General features: G+C 48.5%; 1 protein-coding gene across 3 annotated transcripts in view; it reads right to left on the bottom strand.

Moving 5' to 3' along the window:
• LOC141192435 (uncharacterized) overlaps positions 1 to 15,636 on the bottom strand; it is a 33,054-nt gene extending 17,418 nt beyond the window's left edge. For 2 of the 3 annotated variants that reach the window (XM_073661962.1, XM_073661961.1), the window contains exon 1: positions 11,654 to 12,050. The gene's annotated coding sequence lies outside the window, so the exon portion shown is untranslated. Of the gene's footprint in view, positions 1 to 11,653; positions 12,051 to 15,572 lie in introns of those variants that run through there. The other variant, XM_073661959.1, reaches the window with a different exon arrangement.
• Between the last annotated feature and the right edge of the window lie 1,931 nt (positions 15,637 to 17,567).

Here is a 17,567-nt window from a genome sequence, read left to right as displayed (position 1 = left end):
TACTGACCCGAAGAATAAAGCTACCTTATCAATTTTACCCCCTGCAGAACAGCATAAAAAAAAAACATAAAAAAAATTCTGGAATTGCTGTGTTTTGTTTATTCTGCCTCCCAAAAATCGGAATAGAAAGCGATCAAAAATTGTCAAGTACCTGAAAATGGTACCAATAAAAACGTCAAATCATCCCGCAAAAAACAAGCCATCATATGACTCTGTCGGAAAAATATGGAAAAATTATAGCTCTCAAAATATGGCGATGCAAAAACTAGATTTTTACAAAAAAATGAGTCTTTTAGTGTGTGACAGCTGTCAATCATAAAAACCCGATATGATTCTGGTATCTTTGTAATCGCACTGACCCGAAGAATAAAGTCGTCTAATCACTTATACTGCACGAGGAACGGAGTAAAAAATAAACTCTAGGGTTAGGGTTAGGGTTGGGCTAGGGATTTTTTTCAAAGTAAAAAAAAAAGATGACGATATGGCGACTAGTGTTGAGCACAAGTGCTCGCTACTTGAGTTTGCATCGGGTGCTCGGGTATGCACTGAGTATCGCGAGTGCTCAAGTGACATGCTCGAGTCTCTGCCCCATATGCTTCGTGGCCAAAAAACCTTGCGGGGATTGCCTGCTATGCACGAGCGATCCCCGCATGGTTTTTTTGGGGTGTCTAATAACCATGAAACATGCGAGCGGGGACTCGAGCATGTCACTCGAGCACGCACGATACATGGTGCATACCCGTGTACCTGATGTAGACTCAAGTAGCGAGCACTTGCGCTCAAGACTAATGACAACTTATTCAATATGATGACCTAATGTTATCAAATTCTGTGTCGTACCTCTGGGTTCAAAATGCTCACTATACCCCTTGATAAAATCCTTGAGGGGTGTAGTTTCCAAAATGGGGTCACGTGTGGGGGGGGGGTTTCCACTGTTTAGGCACATCAGGGGCTCTCCAAATGTGACATGGCGTCCGCTCTCAATTCCAGCCAATTTTGCGCTCAAAAAGTCACAAAATGCTCCTTCCCTTCTGAACTCTGCCGTGCGCCCAAAAGCTGTATTTTCCCCACCTATGGAGTATTGGCATACTCAGGAGAAATTGCACAACACTTTTTGGGGTCCATTTTCTCCTCTTACCCTTGTGAAAATAAAAAAATTGGGGCTAAAACATTTTTGCGGAAAAAGTTAGATTTTTTTTATTTTCACAGCTTCATGTTATAAACTTCTCCAAAGCACTTGGGGGTTCAGGGTGCTCACCACACATCTAGATAAGTTCCCTGAGGGGTCTAGTTTCCAAAATGGTGTCACTTGTGGGTTTTTTCCATTGTTTAGGCATATCAGGGGCACATCCGCTAAGTATTCAAGTAAATTTTACATTCAAAAAGTCAGATGGCGCTCCTTCCCTTCGGAACCCTGCCATGCGCTCAAACAGTGGTTTTCCTCGACATATGGGTTATCTGCGTGCTCAGGAGGAATTGTACAACAAATTGCATGGTGCAATTTCTCCTCTTACCCTCATGAAAATGCAAAATTGGAGGCTGAAAAACATTTTTGTGGGAAAAATGTGAAAATTTTATTTTTACGGCTCAATGTTCTAAACTTTTGTGAAGCACCTGGGTGTTCTTGGTGCTCACCACACAGCTACATAAGTTCCCTGAGGGGTCTAGTTTCCAAAATGGTGTCACTTGTGGGGGGTTTCCACTGTTTAGGCACATCAGGGGCTCTCCAAACGCAACATGGCGTCTGCTAATTATTCAAGCAAATTTTACATTCAAAAAGTCAAATGGCGCTCCTTCTCTTCCGAGCTCTGCTGTGCGCCCAAACAGTGGTTTTTCCCCACATATGGGGTATCTGCGTGCTCAGGGCAAATTGCACAACATATTTTGTGGTCCATCTTTTCCGGTTACCTCTGCAAAAATGAAAAAAAATGGGTCTAAAGTAACATTTTTGTGTAAAAAGTTAAATGTTCATTTTTTTCTTCCACATTCCAAAAATTCCTGTGAAGCACCTGAAGGGTTAATAAAGTTCTTGAATGTGGTTTTGAGCACCTTGAGGGGTGTAGTTTTTAGAATGGTGTCACTTTTGGGTATTTTCTGTCATAAAGACCGCTCAAAATGACTTCAAATGTGATGTGGTCCCTAAAAAAATGATTTTGTAAATTTTGTTGGAAAAATGAGAAATCAATGGTCATCTTTTAACCCTTATAGCTCCCTAATGAAAAAAAATTTGGTTCCAAAACTGTGCTGATGTAAAGTAGACATGTGGGAAATGTTATTTATTAATTATTTTGTGTGACATATATCTCTGATTTAAGGGCATAAAAAATTTAATTTTGAAAATTGCAAAATTTTCTAAATTTTCGCCAAATTTCCGTTTTTTTTTTCACAAATAAATGCAAGTGATATCGAAGAAATTTTACCATTATCATGAAGTACAATATGTCACAAAAAAACAATCTCAGAATCAGGGGGATCCGTTGAAGAGTTGTAGAGTAATTACCTCATAAAGTGACAGTGGTCAGAATTGTAAAAATTGGCCCGGTCATTAACGTGCAAACCACCTTCGGGGGGTAAAGTGTTTAAACTCTGATATAAATCTCAGGCCCACTCTACGGATATTGAGTTCCCTGACAAATTCAAGAAACTTTTCACTCGTTCCTGACCAGATGATAAAAATGTCGTCAATATATCTATACTAAGCCCCAAGATATGGTTGCCACCACTTATGATCATCTATGAATATTGTGTTTTCCTCCCACCAGCCCAGAAATAGGTTCGCATACGAGGGGGCACAGCGGCTCCCCATCGCAGTACCCCTGAGCTGGTGGAAGTACTTCCTGTCAAAAAGAAAGAAGTTATTATGAGTAAGAGTGAATTTTAGAAGATCCTCCATGAAGTGATTATGTCTGCTACACTCTACTGATCTCGATTTCAAGAAACGTCTTACTCCTCTGATACCATCCTCATGCGGTATAATACTGTACAAAGACTAGACATCTAGTTAGGCCTGCTCCCCTACATGCATGTATACATTATTATTATTATTTATTATTATAGCGCCATTTATTCCATGGCGCTTTACATGTGAAAAGGGGTATACATAGCAAAAACAAGTACAATAATCTTGAACACAATGTGCCAGCGACTGGTACAGGAGGAGCGAGGACCCTGCCCGCGAAGGCTCACAATCTACAAGGGATGGGTGAGGATACATTAGGTGAGGGTAGAGCTGGTCATGCAGCGGTGGTTACTGCAGGTTGTAGGCTTGTCGGAAGAGGTGGGTCTTCAGGCTCCTTTTGAAGGTTTCCACGGTCAACGAGAGTCTGATGTGTTGGGGTAGAGAGTTCCAGAGTAGGGGGGAAGCACGGGAGAAATCTTGTATGCGATTGTGGGAGGAGGAGATAAGAGGGGAGTAGAGAAGGAGATCTTGTGAGGATCGGAGGTTGCGTGTGGGTATGTAACAGGAGACTAGGTCAGAGATATATGGAGGAGACAGGTTGTGAATGGCTTTGTATGCCATGGTTAGGGTTTTGAACTGGATTCTCTGAGCAATGGGGAGCCAGTGAAGAGATTGACAGAGAGGAGAGGCCGGGGAATAGCGGGGGGACAGGTGGATTAGTCAGGCAGCAGAGTTTAGGAAAGATTGGAGGGGTGCAAGAAGGGAGGCCACAGAGCAGGAGGTTGCAGTAGTCAAGGCGGGAGATGATGAGGGCGTGCACTAGTGTTTTTGCAGATTCATGGTTGAGGAATGTGCGGATCCTGGAGATATTTTTGAGTTGGAGTTGGCAGGAAGTGGAAAGGGCTTGGATATGTGGTTTGAAGGAGAGTTCAGAGTCCAGGGTTACCCCAAGGCAGCGAGCTTGAGGGACTGGGGAGAGTGGACAGCCATTGACATTGATAGATAGGTCATTTGGGGGGGTGAATGGGATGGCGGAAAGATGATGAATTCTGTTTTGTCCATGTTAAGTTTTAGAAATCTAGCAGAGAAGAAGGATGAAATAGCGGACAGACATTGTGGGATTTTGGTTAGTAGGGAGGAGATATCGGGGCCAGAGAGGTAGACACTGAATATCCTGTTTGTTAGGTATGAGGAGATCCAGGATAGGGCTAAGTCTGTGATGCCGAGAGATGAGAGAGTTTGTAGTAAGAGGGAATGGTCCACTGTGTCGAAGGCAGGTGACAGGTTTAGGAGGAGGAGGACGGAGTAGTGTCGCTTAGATTTGGCGGTTAGTAGGTCGTTGGTGACTTTAGTCAGTGCAGCTTCAGTAGAATGGTGCGGTCGGAAACCAGATTGTAGGCGGTCGAAGAGGAGGAGAGGTGGGAGGACAGTTCAGAATGGATGTGTTGTTCCAGTAGTTTTGAGGCATAGGGGAGAAGTGATATGGGGCGATAGCTAGTCAGAGAGGATGGGTCAAGGGAGGGTTTTTTGAGGATGGGTGTGATTGAGGCATGTTTGAAGCATGAGGGGAAGACACCAGTTGTTAGTGACAGGTTAAAGAGGTTGGCTAGGGTCGGGATGAAGATAGTGGTAAGGTTTGGGATGAGGTGGGACGGGATTGGGTCAAGTTCACAGGTGGTGAGGTGTGATTTGGCAAGTAAAGAGGATAGCTGATCTTCCGTAATGGCGGAGAAGGTGGTTTTGGAGGAGGAGGGTTGAGTAGGTTTGGGGAGGGGCTGTGGGGGCTTTAGGCAAAAGCTTTGTCTGATGGTGTCAATCTTCTGCTGAAATAAGAGGAGAGGGAGGAGGCACTGGGGGACGGAGGAGAGAATTGAAGGTGTTGAATAGTGGTTTGGGGTTGTGAGACAGGGAGGATATGAGGGATGCGAAGTATGTTTATTTTGCTGCAGTGAGTGTGGACTTGAAGATAGTGCGGGATTGTTTGAATGCAATGAAGTGCTCATTGGAGTGGGACTTTTTCCATCTGCCCTCGGCAACCCTGGAGGCCCGTCGCAGTTCTTTAGTTAGGCTGGTGTGCCAGGGTTGTCTATTGATTGTGCAAGCTTTGGTATGTGTGAGGGGGGGCGACCGAATCGAGAGCTGCAGCGGTTGTGGCGTTGTATAAAGTGGCAGCAACAACTGCATCATGTAAGGAACTAATGTCTGTAAGAGGGAGGAGGGATTCAGAGAGTGAGTGTAGGTCAAGGTGTCTGAGATTTCTGCAAGGGTGTGCAAGTTTGTGGAGTGGGGATTGTTGACCTGGATAGGAGAGGGTAGAGAATGTAAGTAGGTTGGTAGGTTGTGGTCAGAGAGAGGGAGAGGTGAGTTAGAGAGGTTAGATAGGGAACAGAGGCGGGTGAAGATGAGGTCCAGCGTGTGGGCGTCTTTGTGGGTGGGTGTGGAAGACCAGTGAGTTAGACCGAAGGAGGAAGTGAGGGATAGAAGCTTAGAGGCCGCTGAGAGGGAAGTGTCAATGGGTATGTTAAAGTCACCCATGAGGATAGTGGGGATGTCAACGGAGAGGAAATTAAGTAGCCAAGTGGTGAAGTGGTCAAAGAAAGTGGTGGTTGATCCTGGGGGGCGGTAGATGACAGCCAGTTGGAGGCTGGAGGGGGAGTAGATGCGCACACAGTGCACTTCAAAAGAGGGAGAGTAATTGAGGGCGGCAGTGGGATATAGGTGAAGAAGCAGTTATCTGAGAGGAGGAAACCTATTCCTCCACCGTGCTTGCCGGTGGGGCGGGGGATATGGGAGAGGTGGAATCCGCTGTACGAGGCTGTGTCAGAGGGGTTGAGCCAGGTTTCAGTGATGCCGAGGAAGGAAAGCTTGTTAGTGATGAAGAGGTCGTGAATGTAGGAAAGTTTATTGCAGACGGAGCGAAAGTTCCATAGAGCTCCTGTTAGGGGGACTGGGGAAGCAGGGTCAGGGCGGATGGGCATAAGGTTAGAAGAGTTACGAGAGTTTGGGATAGATTGGGGGAAGGAGGTGGAAGTGATAGTAGGGATGTGGTGAGGAGGGCCGGGATGTGGAGAGATGTCGCCAGCAGTGAGGAGGAGCAGAGAAAGCATTAGTAGGTGGGAGCTGGAGAGGGCATGAGGTGGCTGTCTGTGTTTGGAGACAAAGAATTGTACAGTACAGACCAAAAGTTTGGACACACCTTATCATTTAAAGATGGTCTAATGTCCATTCCTTGTGTTCTTTAGCCCAAACAAGTCTCTTCTGCTTGTTGCCTGTCCTTAGCAGTGGTTTCCTAGCAGCTATTTTACCATGAAGGCCTGCTGCACAAAGTCTCCTCTTAACAGTTGTTGAAGAGATGTGTCTGCTGCTAAAACACCAAGGTTACTTACCGGTAGCCGGTTTTTCCTGAGCCCATGACAGCACACCTTGAGAGAGGATCCGCCCCACCAAGGACAGGAAACCGTCTGAAATAAAAGGGCGGTACCTCTCCCTCGCTTCAGTTGTTTACAGAGCATTGAGAGGACCTCCCTAAACAGGTTAGGCACATAACCAACACCACAATATACATATACACACCACCCCACACAGTGCACACCAGGGTGTGAGAAACATAGAAAAAATAAGGGGGGGAAACTACGGGTGCTGTCATGGGCTCAGGAAAAACCGGCTACCGGTAAGTAACCTTGGTGTTTTCCCCTCCCCCATGACAGCACACCTTGAGAGAATTTTGGAGAATTTATGAGCACCCTAGGGAGGGACCACCGCCTGAAGTACCCTTCTCCCAAAGGTGAGATCAGAAGAGGATAGATCCAACCGATAGTGCTTAAAGAAGGTGGATGGTGTAGACCAAGTAGCAGCCCTACATATCTGCTCGATCGAGACGTCTGCTCTCTCTGCCCAGGAGGTTGCAACGGCTCTGGTGGAATGAGCCCTCACATTGTCCGGGGCTGGAACCCCTGTGGACGTATAGGCTAAGCAAATGGCCTCCCTGAGCCACCTAGAGATGGTACCCTTGGACACCCCATGACCTTTCCTACACCCTTGAAAGGCCAGGAACAGAGAACAGTCTTTCCTCCACAGACTAGTCATGTGAATGTACTGTAGCAGGGACCTCCTAACATCTAGGCTATGGAACCTGACTTCCCCTGGGTTCTTGGGATTGCTGCAGAACGAGGGTAGCACAATCTCCTGACTACGGTGAAATCTAGATACCACCTTGGGAAGGTATGCTGGATCTGGCCGCAAGGTGACCCTATCCTCAAAGATTTGTGTGTAAGGAGGATTAACCGAGAGGGCCTGCAGATCCCCCACCCTACGGGCTGATGTTAAGGCCACTAGAAGGATGGTCTTAAGGGTGAGAATTTTTGGAGAAACCTTGTGTAGGGGTTCGAATGGTTCACTAGTAAGAGCGTTCAAGACTAAATTCAGGTCCCAAGGAGGAACACCCATGGAACTAACCAGTCCAGCTCTGGCACAGGACTTGATAAACCTCGAGATCCACCTATTCCCAGCCAGATTACAATTGTAGAGTGCTCCCAAAGCTGAAACTTGAACCTTAAGGGTCCCTGTAGCTAGACCCAGGTCCCGCCCCTTTTGCAGAAATTCCATGATCCCTCTGATCGGAGGTTTGCTCGATAGCGGAATATCTATAAACTCTAGGAATTTACCCCAAACCCTGCTATAAATCTTAGTTGTAATCGGTTTTCTGCTATTAGTTTCGTAAATATTCTCGGGGCAATGGAGAGGCCAAAGGGTAGGGCAGCAAACTGAAAATGCCTCAGCTTCCCCTGAATAAACAGGGCTACTCTCAGATACTTCTGATACTCCGGATGGATTGGGACGTGATAATATGCGTCCTTCAAGTCTATTACAGCCATAAAGCAGTTGCGATGTAAGAGCTTCACTGCCGAGCTTACTGACTCCATCTTGAAAGTCTGGTTTTCTACTACTTGGTTCAGACTCCTGAGGTTGATGATGGTCCTTAAGGACCCGTTTGTTTTTTTTATCATGAATAGTGGGGAATAGAACCCCCTCCCTCTCTGTGTTGCTGGTACTTCGAGAAGGACCTGCTTTCCTACTAACTAACACTTCTGTTTCCAGGGCTAATTGTTCTTCCTGGACCTTTCGTAGGGGGGTAACCACAAAGGTCCGCCAGGGTGGTCTGGCTGAACCGGATCTTCAGGCCCCCACTGATAATTTTCAGAATCCATGGGTTTGTTGTTATCGCGTCCCAAGCTGGAAAAAAGTGGGAAAGCCTTCCACCCACTTCCAGCCTGGCGTCATTGGGAGGATCTCTTCGAACTCGAGGATGGTCCTCCAAACATGTAGCCCGATTCTTTTTTGGACTTGGCTTCTCATTTCTTTTTGTCTCCCGGAGGACGACCCCGGTTAAATTTTCTCCTCCGAAAACTAAATCTTCTTGGTTCCCCCGAAAATCCCGGGAACCCTTTGGTTTTATCGTCTGCTTTTTCTAACAGGTCCTCTAACTTTTGGCCAAACAGGAGTCTACCGTCACACGGGAGGGAGCACAGTTTCTGTTTCGAAGGTAGGTCGCCTGGGCAACCCTTGAGCCACAAGGCCCGCCTGGCTGCGTTGGATAGTCCTGCTGCCCTAGCTGACAGTCTGACCGAGTCAGCTGAAGAGTCGGCCAGGAAGGCCGATGCTGTTTGAATTAAAGGTAGCTCTGCAAGTATTGCCTGTCTGGAGACCTTTTTATCTTTAAGCTGTCTTCCAGCTGTTGGAGCCACACCATCAAGGACCTCGCCACACAGGTGCTAGCCACCGCTGGTTTTAGGCCACCTGCTGCCGCCTCCCACGTGTGGCGCAGGAAGGAGTCAGCTCTTTTATCCAGGGCATCTTTTAGGACGCCGAGTCCTCCAAGGGCAGGGAAGATCTCTTTGATGACCTTGCCACAGTCCCGTCCACCTTGGGGATCTTATCCCAAGGTTCCGCATCCTTCTCTTCGAAGGGGTACCTTCTTTTGGAGAAGGAGGGTAAAGCCCCTGATCTCTCAGGTCTCCTCCACTCCCGGTCAATGAGGCCCTGAATCTTACTGTTCACCGGAAATGAGCGTCTCTTCCTCTCTCCCAAGCCCGCAAACATGATGCATCCCTCTGCTTCTGTTGCTGAGGTGGGGGGGTAAGCTGCTGCTCCTGGCTATCTGGATCAGCCATGTCTCAGAAGCTCACCACGCTTCCAGGATAGCTCCCCCCCTTAAATATAGGGCCATCCAGCCTCCTCCGGTCTGTGGGCCCTCCCCCTTCCTCAGGCCGGAGCTCCATTGAAAAAAAACCGGCCTGGGACGCTCCGATGGGTGCCGCCATCTTTGATCGGCGCCGCCTCCTGACGTCACCCAGCGCGCCGCTCCCAGCGTGCCCTGCGCCGTGACGTCAGGCGCGTCACACCCGGAAGCGTTCCACACTGCAGGGGGAGGACGGCGCCGCGGTCTCCGGGAGGACAGAGCCTGCCTCACCGCGTGCGCCCCGCTCGGCGCAGAGACCCCAGGGGAAGCTGCGGACGGCGCTTCTGGGATACTGAACCCGGTGCACAGGCCAGTGCCCGCTCTTCCACACCGGGACAGCCCCAGGTAAGTCTTCTTTCCAGACAGATTCCCCATCAAGGACAGGAAACCAACTGAAGCGAGGGAGAGGTACCGCCCTTTTATTTCAGACGGTTTCCTGTCCTTGGTGGGGCGGATCCTCTCTCAAGGTGTGCTGTCATGGGGGAGGGGAAAACTCTGTGTGGCATTGACCTGGTCTCTAATCTGAGCTGCTGTTAACCTGCGATTTCTGAGGCTGGTGACTCGGATAAACTTATCCTCAGAAGCAGAGGTGACTCTTGGTCTTCCTTTCCTGGGGCGGTCCTCATGTGAACCAGTTTCTTTGTAGCGCTTGACGGTTTTTGCAACTGCACTGGGGGACACTTTCAAAGTTTGCCCGATTTTTCGCACTGACTGACCTTCATTTCTTAAAGTAATGATGGCCACTCGTTTTTCTTTACTTAGCTGCTTTTTTCTTGCCATAATACAAATTCTAACAGTCTATTCAGTAGGACTATCAGCTGTGTATCCACCAGACTTCTGCACAACACAACTGATGGTCCCAACCCCATTTATAAGGCAAGAAATCCCGCTTATTAAACCTGACAGGGCACACCTGTGAAGTGAACACCATTTCCGGTGACTACCTCTTGAAGCTCATCAAGAGAATGCTAAGAGTGTGCAAAGCAGTCATCAAAGCAAAAGGTGGCTACTTTGAAGAACCTAGAATATAAGACATATTTTCAGTTGTTTCACACTTTTTTGTTAAGTATATAATTCCACATGTGTTAATTCATAGTTTTGATGCATTCAGTGTGAATGTACAATTTTCATAGTCAGGAAAATACAGAAAAATCTTTAAATGATAAGGTGTGTTCAAACTTTTGGTCTGTACTGTATGTTGAGGAATAGCTCTGAGGAGGAGGTGAGATGGATGGGGAGAATGGAGGGAGAGATGAAGAGTTCCTTACTAGGTGTAGGGATTAGGGGTGGTTGTAAGAAGTGAAGGATTAAGGGGGTGAGAGTGAAAACAAAGACAAACATTGTTTACTGGGACTTAGTATCCAGTTACCTTCAGTTCCCTTCAGGATTAATTCTTATTTCTCATACTTCAGCTAATGGCCATACTTAAGGTAATGGCCACAGACTAAAGTCTGACACAGGCTCCTGGCCCACAATATATTTGTAGCAGAATGCATTCAGCTGTGAACCAGACGGGAGTGGTCTGTGCTCATCTCGATCAGCTGATTAGGGCTGAAACAGATGCTGGATAGTCAAAGACTAAGTAAACAAGGTCATAAATGAAAGTGGGGGCTAGCTGGTGTAACTTGGAGGACATACCATTAGTAAATAGGAGTAGAGAAGTATAGAGAAATCTGCATGGGAGTCAAGACGGAAAAGCTGGGTCACATGCTATTAGTAAATAGGAGTATACATGGAGGGGAGCAGGCAAAGGCAAAACCATTTTCCAGAGGGATTATTCCAACTATAAAACCTCAGGACTTATTCTAACTGCAGAACAGCAGGCGGTACTATGAGAACATTATACTGTATGTGGGGGCATCATACATACTGCATAAGGGGCATTAAGCTGTGTGGGGACATTCATACTGCATAACGGGCATAATGGGGGCATCATACATCCTCCATAATTTCATATGGCGGATTCCACCTTTCCCACACTCCCCGCCCCAACGGCAAACATGGTGGAGGCGTAGGTTTTCTCCTGTCAGCTACCTGCGCTTTCACTCCCCTCTTTTGAGGTGCACTGTGTGCACATCTATTCCCCCTCTGACCTCCAACTGGCCGTCATTTACCAACCTCCAGGGCTAGCCACCACTTTCTTAGACCACTTCACCACCTGGCTGCTTGACTTCTTTTCCGCTGACATCCCCACTATCATAATGGGTGACTTCAACATCCCCATTGACACTTCCCACTCGTCTGTCTCTAAGTTCTTATCCCTCACTTACTCCTTCGGCCATGCTCAATGGTCTTCTGCAGCTACTCATAAAGATTCTGTCAAATATATACTTTATACTTATGGAGATCGATAGCGTGGGTCGGAGTGAAGACAAACACGATATATCGTAGTAACAGGATATATTGAAGCAGGCAAGTATATATTATAGCAGGAAGGTATATATTATAGCAGGCGGGTATAGGCAATAAGCGATAAGTAAACAGTCTCTGGAAACGGTTGTGATGTCAGTACAAACCGATAGATGTCCCAGGTCCAGAAACGCACAGTCCACAGGGTCCCGAGCCCGGACCAGGCTCCTTTCAGAGAGCAGGCTGAACTGCAGGTGGATGCAGAGCGGGTCTTTGCACACAGGTGAGAGTCCAGGTAAACGGCAGGCAGGTAACAGGTGGGGAATCCCAGTGTAGAGAAGCAACAGGCACGATGCAAGTCCTTCAAGCTTGGCAGCAGGTAAGATACAAAATACACAAGCAAAGTATAGTTGGCCATAGTCTCTTTATATATATAGCAAACAGGAAACAGGAGATATCAGACAGGAAACAAGATGGCCCCCGAGGCTGTCAACTCCATTTTGGATAAGGGCAGAACCAACAGAACAGGTACATGCAACTCCATCTTGGATAAGGGCAATACAAATACATTCGGCTCCATCTTGGATAAGGGCACAAACTGGACAGAACAGATATATGATTCAGCTCTTTACAGATGGCCACACACTGGACCTCATCTTCATCCGCCTCTGTTCCCTATCTAACCTCTCTAACTCACCTCTCCCTCTCTCTGACCATAACCTCCTCACATTCTCTACCCTCTCCTCTCCAGGTGCACAATCCCCACTCCACGAACTTACACACCCTCGCAGAAACCTCAAACACCTTGACCTACACTCACTCTCTGAATCCCTCCTCCCTCTTACAGACATAAATTCCTTATACAATGCAGATGTTGCTGCCGCTTTATATAACACCACAATAGCTGCAGCTCTCGACTCGATCGCCCCTCTCACACATACCAAAGCTCGCAGAATCAACAGACAACCCTGGCACACCAAACTTACTAAAGAACTGCGACGGGCCTCCAGGGTTGCGGAGCGCAGATGGAAAAGGTCTCACTCCATCGAGCACTTCATCGCATTCAAACAATCCCTAACCATTTTCAAGTCCACACTCACTGCAGCAAAACAAACATACTTCTCATCTCTCATATCTTCCCCGTTCCACAACCCTAAACAGCTATTTAACACTCTCAATTCTCTCCTTCATCCCCCAACGCCTCCTCCCTCTTCTCTCATCTCAGCCGAAGACTTTGCCCCATTCTTCAAGCAGAAGATTGACACCATCAGACTTTTGCCTAAGTCCGCACAACCCCTCCTCATATCTACTCAACCTTCCTCCTCCAAACCCCACTTCTCCACCATTACAGAAGGTCTAGTCTCCTCTTTACTTTCCAAATCACACCTCACCACCTGCGAACTTCACCCAATCCCATCCCACCTCATCTCTAACCTTACCACAGTCTTCATCCCAACCCTAATCCACCTCTTCAACCTGTCACTAACAACCGGTGTCTTCCCCTCATGTCTCAAACACGCCTTAATCACACCCATCCTCAAAAAGCCCTCCCTTGACCAATCCTCTCTGACTAGCTACCGCCCCATATCACTTCTCCCCTATGCCTCAAAACTACTAGAACAACATGTCCACCTTGAACTGTCCTCCCACCTCTCTTCCTGCTCTCTCTTCGACCGCCTACAACCTGGCTTCCGACCGCATCACTGGACTGAAACTGCCCTGACCAAAGTCACCAAAGACCTACTAACCGCCAAATCCAAGCGACACTACTCCATCCTCCTCCTTCTGGACCTGTCATCTGCCTTCGACACAGTCAACCATTCCCTCTTACTACAGATTCTCTCATCTCTTGGCATCACGGACTTGGCCCTATCTTGGATCTCCTCATAACTAACAGACAGGACATTCAGCGTCTCCCACTCACGCACCACCTCCTCATCTCGCCCCCTATCTGTCGGTGTTCCCCAAGGTTCAGTTCTAGGACCTCTGCTCTTCTCCATCTACAGCCTCAGCCTGGGACAGCTCATAGAGTCTCACGGCTTTCAGTATCCCCACTATGAAAATGACACACAGATATACTTCTCTGGACCCGATATCTCCTCCCTACTAACCAAAATCCCACAATGTCTGTCCGCCATCTCATCCTTCTTCTCTGCCAGATTTCTAAAACTTAACATGCATACATCAGAGTTCATCATCTTTCCACCCTCTCATTCATATCCCCCGTCTGACCTATCCCTCAACGTCAATGGCTGTTCACTCTCCCCAGTCCCACAAGCTCGCTGCCTTGGGGTAACCCTGGACCCTGATCTCTCCTTCAAACCACATATCCAAGCCCTTTCCACTTCCTGCCGACTCCAACTCAAAAATATCTCCCGGATCCGTGCATTCCTCAGCAAAGACTCTGCAAAAACACTACTGCATGCCCTCATCATCTCCCGCCTAGACTACTGCAACCTCCTGTTCTGTGGCCTCCCTTCCAACACTCTTGCACCCCTCCAATCTATTCTAAAATCTACTGCTCGGTTAATCCACCTGTCCCCCCGCTATTCCTCGGCCTCTCCCCTCTGTCAATCCCTTCACTGGTTCCCCATTGCCAGAGACTCAAGTTCAAAACCCTAACCATGGCATACAAAGCCATCCACAACCTGTCTCCTCCATACATCTGTGATTTAGTTTCCCGGTACTTACCTGCATGCAACCTCCAATCCTCACAAGATCTCCTTCTCTACTCCCCTCTTATCTCCTCTTCCCACAATCGCATACAAGATTTCTCCCGTGCATCCCCCCTACTCTGGAACTCTCTACCCCAACATATCACACTCTCGCCTACCATGGAAGCCTTCAAAAGAAACCTGAAGACCTACCTCTTCCGACAAGCCTACAACCTGCAGTAACCACCGCCCCACCACATTACTGCATGACATCCTCTACCCCCACCCATCCCTTGTAGACTGTGAGCCCTCGCGGGCAGGGTCCTCTCTCCTCCTGTACCAGTCGCTGACTCGTTTTGTTAAGATTATGTAAATGTTTTTGCTATGTATATCCCCATCACATGTAAAAGCGCCATGGAATAAATGGTGCTATAATAATAAATAATAATAATAAGGGGCACAATGGGGGCATTAGACTGTGTGGGGGCATCATTCATACTGCATAAGGGGCATAATGGGGGCATTACACTGTGTGGGGGCATCATACATCCTGCATAAGGGGCATTACACTGTGGGGGGCATCATACATCCTGCATAAGGGGCATAATGGGGGCATTACACTGTGTGGGGTCATCATACATCCTGCATAAGGGGCATAATGGGGGCATTACACTGTGTGGAGGCATCATACATCCTGCATAAGGGGCATTACACTGTGTGGGGGCATCATACATCCTGCATAAGGAGCATAATGGGGGCATTACACTGTGTGGGGGCATCAAACATCTTGCATAAGGGGCATAATGGGGGCATTACACTGTGTGGGGGCATCATACATCATGCATAAGGGGCATAATGGGGGCATTACACTGTGTGGGGGGCATCTTACATACTGCATAAGGGGCATAATGGGGGCATTACACTGTGTTGGGGCATCATACATCCTGTATAAGGGATATAATGGGGGCATTACACTGTGTGGGGGCATCATACTGCATAAGGGGCATAATGGGGGCATTACACTGTGGGGGACATCATACATCCTGCATAAGGGGCATAATGGGGGCATTACACTGTGTGGGGGCATCATACATCCTGCATAAGGGGCATAATGGGGGTATTACACTGTGGGGGCATCATACATCCTGCATAAGGGGCATAATGGGGGCATTACACTGTGTGGGGGCATCATACATTCTGCATAAGGGGCATAATGGGGGCATTACACTGTGGGGCCAGTAAAGGGGTCCTGTACTATGAGAACAATACGTTTCCTCCCTTCCTGTCTCCATAGTTGTGTCGTATGTATCTATTACAGGGAACAGAACATAAACCTTATGATTCTTATAAAGGGGCAACACAAGAACCCAAAAGAGTCTCGGTGCTGAAGGGGTTAATGCCCCATGCGCCCAGTAATGGGGTCTCCACATACCTCCACCTGCAGAGCCGCCACCACATATATGGCTGCTCTGTGGCACAGGACCTGTGATGAGGTCACAGGAGGGGAGGAGTCAGGGGTCACATGATCAGGGGCCTCAGTGGATGCAGGACTCTGCTGTGCTGGTTGTCATGGTGCTGGATGAGCTGAAGTTTATGTGTGGGGTCAGGAGGGGTTTACAGTGTGGATGTAGCAGAGCCGCGTGTGTACGAGGCGTACGGAGCAGAGCCGCGTGTGTACGAGGCGTACGGAGCGGAGCCGCGCGTGTTCGAGGTGTACGGAGCGGAGCCGCGCGTGTACGAGGCGTACGGAGCGGAGCCGCGCGTGTACGAGGTGTACGGAACGGAGCCGCGCGTGTACGAGGTGTACGGAGCGGAGCCGCGAGTGTACGAGGTGTACGGAGCGGAGCCGCGCGTGTACGGAGCGGAGCCGCGCGTGTACGAGGCGTACGGAGCGGAGCCGTGCGTGTACGAGGCGTACGGAGCGGAGCCGCGTGTGTAGTAGGTGTATGGAGCAGAGCCGCGCGTGTACGAGGTTTACGGAGCGGAGCTGCGTGTGTACGAGGTGTACGGAGCCTAGCCCTTTCTATGAGGTGTACAGAGCCGCGTGTGTACGAGGTGTACGGAGCAGAGCCGCGTGTGTACGAGGTGTACGGAGCAGAGCCGCGCGTGTACGAGGTGTACGGAGCAGAGCCGCGCGTGTACGAGGTGTACGGAGCAGAGCCGTGCGTGTACGAGGTGTACGGAGCAGAGCCGTGTGTGTACGAGGTGTACGGAGCGGAGCCGCGTGTGTACGAGGAGTACGGAGCGGAGCCGCGTGTGTACGAGCTGTACGGAGCGGAGCCGCGTGTGTACGAGGTGTACGGAGCGGAGCCGCGTGTGTACGAGGTGTACGGAGCAGAGCCGTGTGTGTACGAGGTGTACGGAGCAGAGCCGCGTGTGTACGAGGTGTACGGAGCGGAGCCGCGTGTGTACGAGGTGTACGGAGCGGAGCCGCGTGTGTACGAGGTGTACGGAGCAGAGCCGCGTGTGTACGAGGTGTACGGAGCAGAGCCGCGTGTGTACGAGGAGTACGGAGCGGAGCCGCGTGTGTACGAGGAGTACGGAGCGGAGCCGCGTGTGTACGAGGAGTACGGAGCGGAGCCGCGTGTGTACGAGGTGTACGGAGCGGAGCCGCGTGTGTACGAGGTGTACGGAGCGGAGCCGCGTGTGTACGAGGTGTACGGAGCGGAGCCGCGTGTGTACGAGGTGTACATACCCTAACAGTTCCCATAGAACACCATATCACATACATAGCAGCAGCTTTTGTTTTGGCCAAAAGATTTTGTAAGCCACCGCCACGACAAGGTAGACTCTTCTGGCAGGGCCCTACTCTACTCTAACCTATTAAACATTTCTTAAAATATCCAGTACTCTATCTAGGTATATTTTTATTTATTTTTCTATAAGGGAATGTGTGACATACATTTTTTCAAATAATATCACATACAAAGGGACAAAAACCGTCACACCATGGCCGGACTACATATTACCACCACATAGTGACCAAATAATACCACATACAAAGAATACTGACACATCATGACTAGACCACATATTATCACCACATAGTGACCGAATAATACTACATACAAGGAAGAAATACCACCACACCATGACCAGACCACATATTACTACATACAAGTAATACTATATACAAGGAACATAGAATTAAACCTCATACTCTTGTTCATGCATATTTGTATCCCACCCTGTATATAAACAGTTTATTGCAGGAAATTTGTGTGAAAACCACCGATGTTAGGAAATACACCCGCATCTGATCTGGTGCAAAGCATAATATTCTGGCAAAGGATCATAGAGCCGCAGATATACCGAGCATTATCAATCATATCAACGGTAGGCAAATAGATGCATCATTGTAAAACAGATGAAAACAAGTATGTACAAAACACTGGTGAGATTACTGTAGAACATTGCAATGGTGAAT

This window comes from Phyllobates terribilis, unplaced genomic scaffold, assembly GCF_046119375.1.
Source record: "Phyllobates terribilis strain yellow unplaced genomic scaffold, ASM4611937v1 Scaffold_61__1_contigs__length_8056638, whole genome shotgun sequence".
Lineage (NCBI taxonomy): Eukaryota > Metazoa > Chordata > Amphibia > Anura > Dendrobatidae > Phyllobates > Phyllobates terribilis.
Note: the sequence above shows the minus strand (reverse complement) of the source record. Positions and strands in the feature narration are given on the sequence as shown.